Raw genomic sequence first — 9,664 nt, 5'->3', positions numbered from 1 at the left:
TGAACTTGGCCACCAAGAACTCAGGAGAGCCCCCCCCCCCAGTTCATGTTGAGGTCCCATTTTCCAGTGGACTGGGGTAGGTGGAGGAAAGCTTATATCTCCAAAGAACAGCCTCGCAGTCTATTCCAAGATTAGGTCTCTGGGAACCTCCTACCTTGTGCTATTTCTCGAGTAGGGGGCTTTCCCTATACACTAACTTTTTCTACTGGGGTATCTGTTTAGGAGTTAAATTGTTTTTTGTTGCCTACAGAAAATGAAAGATACTGAAGCTGATTGGTTTTCCTGAGGCAAAGAGTCTCTTTCCCCAAGTAACACTGAATCATTTACTTCCAACAACCCCTTCGCTTAGCCTGTCCAGAGTGAGGTGAAGACTAATGGGCAGAGTTTCCAAGAACAGTTCCTTCTCATCGACCTGAAATTCTTGTTACTTTCATTTGTATTGTTTTATTTTCCAATGCAACAGTAACACATACTTAGAGCAATACAATTCAATCAGTACAGATATAAAATGTGAAAGTTCCCATTTATACCCTGTACTCCCCATGAATCCCACTGCTATGTGTGCACGTACAAGTACACACACTCGAGAAGAGGTTTTATATATAGAATTGGGACCATTATTTATGTTTATTGCTCTGCAAATTCTTAATCACTCAACGAAATGCCTCAGATGTCCCATTGCCAGTTTGTAAAAGCCTACCTCATTCTATTTAACATCTGTGGATTATTCTATTTTAAGAATGCATCAATATTTATATCACAATTTCTTTATTGATGAACATTTAGAGTTTTCCCTATTTTTCTCAATACAGAAATAAGAATCTTTATTAATCTTTATACACATATGCAAATATTTCCTTAGGATGGATCACTTTGTTGAATTGTGGAGTCAATAGGGTACATATATTTTACATTTTGATAGATAGCTGCTAAATTGACCTTTGTGAAGATTGTACCAACATACACTCACTTATTAGAGTGTGAAGATACCTGTTTCCACACCTGCTTGACTACACTGGATATTATCAACCTTTAAAAATTTTGCAAACATGGGTGAAAAATGAAATCATCAACTTGGCTTCTTCATCCTCGGCCTTTCCTTCTCAAGTTTCCCAACCGGATGATGAACTTTCCTTTCCTCTCCTCTTCTGCTCCAAAGAGAAGTGGTCTTATATAATTCTCACGTATACATTTATATTTAAATTATATTTACTAGATTTCCTAATTCTGAATCTTTCTTGTATTCTGTGGACTGCATTTTGGTTGCCATAGTCTTTTAATTTGCTACTGCATTTGAGGTGGTAACATTTTGTTTAGACTATTTATAATTGTAAGGGAAGTGATTTACAGTCTTCCTTTTTTAGTTATCCTTGCCTGGTTTTTTTATAAGGGTTTTGCTAGGTCAGTAAAATCAATTGGGGGAGTTTTCCATTCTTTTCTGTGCTCTGAAATACCTTACACTACATAGAAATTTTCTGTAGCTAGAATGTTTTATAGACCTTGCTGGTCAAACTTTCTGACCTATGTGCCTTTAGGGTTGAGCATTTAAAATGGGGACAAAGCCTTTATCCCACAATTGTGGATAAAAGCATCAAGGAATATCAAATTAAATTGGTATCCACCCCAACACACTCATACATGGAACTGTAATTTGTCAAGAAAACAACATATAATATCTTTCCAGTTTGGATCAGTTAGAAGAAATTGGAGAAGAAACTTCACAAAATTCAGCAAGAGGGAAAAAACAGAAAGGCCTGAAGAGAAATAGCTGAACTGAGCTCACCACAAAGCTTTTTGGACGACATTGACCTCTTTTAATCACAAAAATAATACAGAACTTCTGTTCAGGTGCGTTGTAGTACAACTCAACTTCTCAGGTTGATTTAGACTTTTTAAGCATGGCTGACCTTGTCATTAAAAAGTTCTCTTCCCAAAGGACTCACACACTAAGGTATCATTTTACTTTGCAAATATGCAAAGAGTTTAGCACAGGATCTGGTTCACGGTAGGTATTCTCCCAGACTCATAAAAAAATTTCATTTTATCTAAATGTATTCACTTCTGTTCTCATAGAGGGAAAAGTAGAAGGTAGTGGTGTTATTTAAATTAGTAGCTGGAAATGAATGCCAGCTGCATGAACTTCAGATGCAATCAGAATTCCAGAGTCTCAACTAAATCCGGACGTAAAAAAATAAAATAATTTTGTAAAGGCACAGCAAATCCAGTCAGCCAAACCTCATCCTTGGAGAAGGTTGGATTTTCAGTCAGCTTCTATATGAATCTGAAACGTCCTCCCTTGAGATCTGGCAGTTTAGAATCCCAAGATGTGTAGAGCTGGGCAAGCATGACTAAACCTAGGGTTTCAAAAATAATTAATGGATTCATCTTTCACTTGCAAAACTTTCAGCTTTGGCCTTTTGTTCAGAACATTTCTTACTATATCACACATAAAACAAAATTATTTGCTTTATTTTTACGGATCATTCCATACATTCTTTCCATGTTTTGACATGATCACTGGCCAATATAGGGAGAACTTTGTACTTCATTTTAATTCCATAACCCGGAGAACCATTGTTTTAAGGATGGCTAGGTTAAAATCAGCACATGGAGACTGGGGTTCCAACATGCCAAACATCTGTTGAATGTGAACATATTTCAGATGGTTTTAATATAGCTAGATATTTGATATCACATGGAAACACTGTGATCAGAATTCCTGCCTAAAGCTATAGATAGCTACAGATAAACATGTTGTCTGTGACCTCTCCATTGGAAATTATATATATGTGGCAGGCACCTCTAGCTGTCCACCAAATTTCCACTCTCCCTTTCTTCCTCACTAGCAGAATGGCAACTCTGGGATACATCCAGATAAAATACTCATTTTTCCAATTTGCATTGAAGCTAGGGATGGCTATGGGATAGAATTATGGACAATGAGATAAGAACAGAAGTCAGCTAAGGATTTATGTATGATAAGTGTTTTAGTTTTCTTCTTTTTCTTTTCATTTTGTTTCTGTTTCCCTTCCCTCTGCTGCATTTTATTTTTCTGCCTGGAACACAGTATTGAGGCTGGAGTTGGAGCAGCCCTCTTTTGACCATGAGGCAACACACATGCTAAAGATGGTGGAGTGGACAGAGAGATGGTTCCTGGTACACTGACTGCCTATATAGGACTACTTATTATGTGAGAAAAATAACCCCTATTTGCTTAAGCTGCTAGAGATTATTTACAGTTGTACATAATCTAGATTGGCATTACATAGACTTTCTAAAATTTCTCTCTCTTAAATTTTAATGATCATCTCTCTATTTTAACTCTTTGGCATGGAAGAGTTGGATTCATTTGAAGAATGTAGAGAGAAAGCTCTGACATTTGAATTTTCCTTATATGGAACTTATTGTTGCTTTTAGAGCTAGTGATCCCCATCAGTGTATGTGTGGTCATTTGGAAAAGGAAACAATATAGGTTTATATAACCCATAGGAAAGACAAGATCTAGGTGGCTTCCCAGGTCCCCAGTTGTAGATTTTTGTATGAAAGTTATACTGATTGCACAGATGCATGTGTCTGAAGGGTCCGGGGGTTCCCAGGACATTAGAGCCTCACTTCTCATGATCCAATGACTTCCATGTCCCAGAAGAGGATCCCACAGGTTCAAGAATGGCTAGGAATTACTGATGGTATCCTTGGTGTTCTCAGGATTGCCAATACAGCAAACCATTCAATAGAGCACGATTCCAGTAGAATTTGCATGTAGAACATGTCCAGATGAGAAGTTCCCGGAGTCTGGTTGTCCACGCTGCACCCCTGACTTTGCTGAGGTTTCAGTTTCCTATTGCTCCCTTGTGAGGGGGGAGTATCCTGCTCTCATTGAGGAGTATTGGTTCTAACACACTGAGATCCAAACAAGTTAATCTTTTATTGATATAATTGGGACTAGAATTAATGACCATCTAATGAGCAGATTAGGTCTTGATAATTTAGGGCCACATTTCTGCTCATACTCATGTGGAAGAAGGTTAAAATAACAAATTGTTTCTTGTTTTTTAGATTGCAAAAGTAATAAAGAGCATTGCAGCTCAGCCAACCTTCTTGTGAACATAGTACACCTTTTCTTCTAATCCCCCCACCTCAAATACCAAAAACACAGCTTATTTCCTGGGAGATGATCAGGGTCTCTCACTCCTATTCTTCCTACTTCTATAATTGCTCTTGGGTCCTTCCTCAGTTGTTACTTCCTCTATTTAAACAGAGTGTGTAGGGACAAAGAGGAAAGGAAGTAGTCCATGAAGTCAAACTGCTCAGTCCTGGAGTTGGGTAAGGAATTGCAGAAAGCATTATCAGCAGATAGCTCTGATTCATGGTCCTCTGCACCCTCCCAGCTCATCCATTTCCATGGAAAATTAAAAATTGTTGAGGAAAACAACTTTGAGGGACAGGAGGAATGTTGACAACATTAGTCATAGCTGTGTCTTAATCATGTGGCTTTAACAGAACTACTGTGACAAACACTTCCAAATAGTTTACCATAGGAAAAGAAACCTGCACCCACTAAAAGCAGTTTTGTTTTGATTAGTTGTGTTAAAATATTTAGAGAAAGTAAAAGATGTTTGGAGCCCACAGAAATTTTGACTGAAGCCAAGAGTTTCAGGTGGAAGGCCAACGAGGAAGTGAGTTAAGGTCACATTGGAAATGGCCATGTGTCTTCATTTGGGTGAGCCTTGGAAGATGAGGAAAGAGACATGGGAGTCCAGGACCACTGGGGTCAAGCCCACTAAGCTTTTGGCAGACAAGGCTGTAGAAAGACTACACCGCAGAGCTCTAGAAAGGAGAAAGATTGTGCAAGAGATAAAATGACAGAGCATGGCCTCTGTGCGAGTCACCAAGACAAGAAAAAGCCTACAGGTTGGGTAGGTGGAGCGAGCAGGAAGGGCTGGGCCAGCAATGCCAGGACTCAGCCAACTGGCGGCTTAACCTTTGGGAGAATGTAGCTGGGTGTGCAAGTTCAATGCTCAAGGTGGCAGAAGAAGTGCTGAATGTGCCCCTTTTGTGGCCAGAGAAGTGAAACAGACCTGCTAGAGACACAAACAGAGCCAACATGTGAGACCAAGTACAAGGCAAAGAATAGGGTGAGATTAAACCATGAGTCGCCCAGCTTTTTCTGTCAAGAGCTAGACAGTCCACAGGTTGGACTTTGAGAGCCATGAGGCCCCTATCACCAACCACTCAACTCAGCAACTGCGGTGCAAAAGCAGCCAATAAAGAAAGTTTATTAGAACACAGCTACCCTCATTTGTTGATTTTCGTCTATGGCACTCCCACTGAAATTTCACACAATCCCATAACCCCAGTGATTAAAAGTGTAAAAAGTCTTCTTCGCGCACAGGCTGTGCAAAACCACGTGGTGGGCTGGGATCATGTTTTGCCAATTACTGTGCTAAACAGATAAAGACCCCGCAGGAGGGGTGGGGTCGGGAGTCGAGGGGGCAGTGAAGGGAGTGGAGGGCTGTGCAAAGGGCAGAAGGAAATGTGTCAGGTAAAGACATCAGAGTCAGATAGCAATGAATCTTAGTGGCTGGAATATTCATAGCATCTTTGTCGTTGAACAGAAGTATCTTTCTCAATTTTATAAGCATAGAGTAACGTGCAAGTACTTTATTTCTATGTTAAAAGAAGGAACTATATTAAACAAAAATGCATGTGTTTTTGGTTGTCGTTCTTTACTCTCTTAGTTTTTCCATATCTGGAAAATGACAGCTATCAGGTGATGCCATCCCTGGTGGTACTGTCGCTCCCTGGGTTGCTGTCTTAGTAGCATTGTTCCTTAGAAGAATTTTTGTAAAGTTTTAGGATATCTGAGATCCACACCTTCATTAAGGGACATTAGATCTCTGAGGAGAATGACATTATTTGGAATCTTTATTCTTTGCTTTAGAACCAACCTGTGTTAAATTGTAGGCTTCCCTACAGCAATCTGCCACAGCTGCCCTTAAGAGCATCTTTTACAATTTCCCTCCATGGGAATTTATACTTCTTCGTATTCAGATGAGGCACTAAGATAATTGAATTTGATTGAAAATGATTCCAATTGCTGATTAACTAATTTGGGAGCTTCCTTGAAGCCAGACAGCGCCTCAAGGCAACTCCAGCCTCCTTTTTATCTCAGTGTCTGTATTTCCTTAGAACAGTGCTTGGGATGTAGTACGGGCTCAGTAAATGTTTGCCGACTTGAGTTAAGGCATGAACAAATGAGGGGGTAAGTCGTGTCTGTCAGTGGGAAATAGATATTGCAGGACAGAAAATGTTTATGGCAACTGTGCTACAGGTATCTACGCTTCTAGAATTAGAAAAAACTACATGGTGTGGAAAGTTGTTAGAGAATGAATTACCTGGTTAGTGTGTCTTGGTTTTATTTTTTCTTCTTCAAATCAGGGATTCTGAAGTTTTTCAATTTGGATAGCATATCATTTGCATGTGACTACACAGCTGGGATTATTACTGCAGCAAGTTCTTGCCCAGGATTTGCTTTGTGAAGTGTCCACTCTGAAACGGGAATGGACAGGACCAGAATCAGAGATGTTTTAACAATTATACGGGTTATATGACCTGACTGAGGATGCTTGTGGAGGTCCAGGACAATTTGGAGATGTGGTAAGGTCATCAGGGATGAAGATCTAAGATAACTGAGGAGTTGTGGTGCCTTATTTATCTTTTAACCCAAGATCAGATGAAGACAAAAGCAGGGGAGACCTGACTTTCAGACAGATTTGGTAAGCAGGAGGAACCAAAACTCCCTTAATTTGGTTCGTTGGTTTGTGTTGCTGTTATAAATACCTGGTATGATACTAATGAGACTTTTCCATCTGGTTCTTGCCTTAAAAAAAAGAAGAACTAGGAGATAAAGGCAGGATTAATCTCAGTTGAAAGCCAGGGGTTTCAGGTGGAAGGGCAATGAAGAAGTGAACTAAGACCACATTGTCTAAGGAAGCGGCCGTGTGTCTCCATTTGGGTGACACATGTTTGGGTGATGCAATCTTTACCTGGTGATCCTGGCCTAAGGTCTCCTAAGAGAGTCCACCCCACCCCCACCTTCTTGGGGGTAGTTCTGGATCTAGATTATGGGGCAGGTGGGACCTGCATGGGCGTTGAGTGAAATCAGCCTGTCCTGGCTTCAGCACATGGTATTCCAGACAGGCCAACCCACTTCTTTAATCAGTCATCACGGGGATGAATAATAATTGCACATATGGTCACTGAAATCTGTTTCCCTTTCAAAGTGCTCATGGTCTGGCTTGAGCTGGGTTGGGATTCTGCAGATTGGCACTTGGGCAACAGCTTTTCCCTGCTGAAGTGTCAGAGCATTGAAGATCAGCTCATAATCCTTTCTTGGCATATGACTTCCAGAGTTATTGCAAACCATAATTGCAGAATGGAGTTGCAGGCTGGAGTTTGTGTGGCTGCAACACTTTTTTTACAAGCTTGTACAGAATGTCAGGAGGGAAACTTTAGTTTGCATTTTTACATTTGCAACGTGAAGAATGTTTTGTAAATATCTTAAAACTGAAAGAAAAAAGCAACCCCAACTGAAAACACACACACACACACACACACACACACACACACACACACACACACACACATCCCAACTCTAAGAAAGCTTATTTTTGCTAATCACAAACATCAGGTATCTGGCGATCGAGCAATTTCCTGGCAAGAAATACTGCAAGACAAGTCTGGAAGGGTTTTATGAATGTTGAGTAACTCATGAACCACAGCCCGTACCCAACTTTTACAGCATGCGAGGTGCAGAGCAATTTCACATACTCTTTGGGACTGCTTTGTTCTGTAATCAAACCTGGGAACAAAACGGCCATAGAGTAATATGAGTCTAAATAGAAAATGGAAACATATGTGGGAAATATAGCTGAAAAAACAGTGAACGTTGGATACATGTTAATAGTGATTCAAAGGACATTTCACTTCTCTATTGGTTGGCCTAGAATAAGGTGAGATGACCGTGTGTTTGGCGTACAACCAAATACACAAGAATGACCATAGCAAGAAACTGGATTTGGTAGCCTCAGTCATTAGCGAGTGTCTTCAGTAAGTTGTATTTACACTGCATTCACTAATACGCTATCTCCTTAGCGGATAGCCAGGCCCAGGAGATGTTTTCCTGTATCAGCATTTAAAATCCACAAGGTATTACATAAGCCACCACCAAGTAACAATAACAAATCACTGCACTTCTTGGAATCACTGAATCATAACTGGAAGGGGCCTGAGATGTCATCCAGTCTCAATTCCCTTTCAGGGCAGAGTCCTTCTCCCTTTAAAAAATGGCATCACTTTCGTCTCTCAGCCTGTGATTAAGTCTTTTCAGGGCAGGAAGCTCATTACAATGAAGCTCTTTTTGTTGGATAGTTATCCTTGTTATGACTTTTTTTTTTTGAGACTCTCTGAATTTCTACCACTTCCCTTGTTCACTTTTTGAAGACTTTCCAAATCCTCATGACCGCCCTTAGTTCTTTAAAAGCAGGTCTCTTGCTGGTCCTGGGTCTTTCAATTGGTAAATAAAAAACATTAAGTGAAATGGCTATAGAAAGTCCAAACATCAGTGGTCATACTAATGGTGATCTCATGTCCAGCTTAGTCACAGCTGTTGGCTAGACTCTATGGCAACAATTGTGTCACCAGCAACTAGTGACTGTTTGTGTCTTCTTTTCTGATCTTTATACCTCTTACTTCATCGTATGATTACATTGGATAATTCATCAGTACATCTGTGATTCTGTACCCAAAAGGCATGTGAATTTTTCCCCCCATTTCTATTACCGCCAACTTGGTCTAGGCCATTTTATTGGTTCCCTGAGGCTTTCACAACAAAGCACCACAGGCTGGGCGGCTTAAACAACAGACATTTATTTTCTCACCATTCTGGAGGCTAGAAGTCTGAGATCAAGGGGCCAGCGGGGTTGGTTCTCTCCGAGACTATGAGGGAAGGATCTATTCCAGGCCTCTGTCCTTGGCTTGTGTTCTCCCTGTATCTGCACCTTCCCTCTGTATGTGTATATGTCCACATTTTGCTTTCTTATAAAGACACCAGGCCTACTGAACTAAGGTCAACCTTAATAACGTCATTTTGATTTAATTACCTCTTCAAAGATCCTCTCTCCAAATACAGTCACATTCTGAGGCGCTGGAGGCTAGGACTTCCATCTCTGAAGCTGTGGGGAAGGCAGGCACAATCTAGTCCATAACAGCCACCATCATCTCTCATCTGAATGAATTGAAATGACCTGTAAACTGGTACCCTCAGGTCCACTTTGCGTTCTTCAATCCCATCTCCGAAGAGTAGTAGAAGTGATTTTCCTAACTTAGGAATTGTATCATGTCATTCCTCAACTTAGTCTTCCAATCGTGGTCTAATACACTGTAAAGCATAAAAGACATACAGGCCAGGTAGGATCTGGTTCCTTCCAATCTTTATCAATCTCCCTAATAGTTCCTTGCTTGTTGTGCTTCAGCCACATTCATCTTTCAGTCCTAATACCACATCTCTTTCTGGTCTCTGGGCATTTTCCTCTACTTGGAACATTTGCTCCATTCTTCTGTAGCCAGGGCCTTCTAATTCTTAGATCCCAGCTTAAATCTCTCT

The sequence above is a fragment of the Balaenoptera musculus genome, chromosome 2 (genome assembly GCF_009873245.2).
Source record: "Balaenoptera musculus isolate JJ_BM4_2016_0621 chromosome 2, mBalMus1.pri.v3, whole genome shotgun sequence".
NCBI classification, from domain to species: Eukaryota; Metazoa; Chordata; class Mammalia; order Artiodactyla; family Balaenopteridae; genus Balaenoptera; species Balaenoptera musculus.
The sequence above is the reverse complement of the archived record's forward strand: the minus strand, read 5'-3'. Positions refer to the sequence as shown.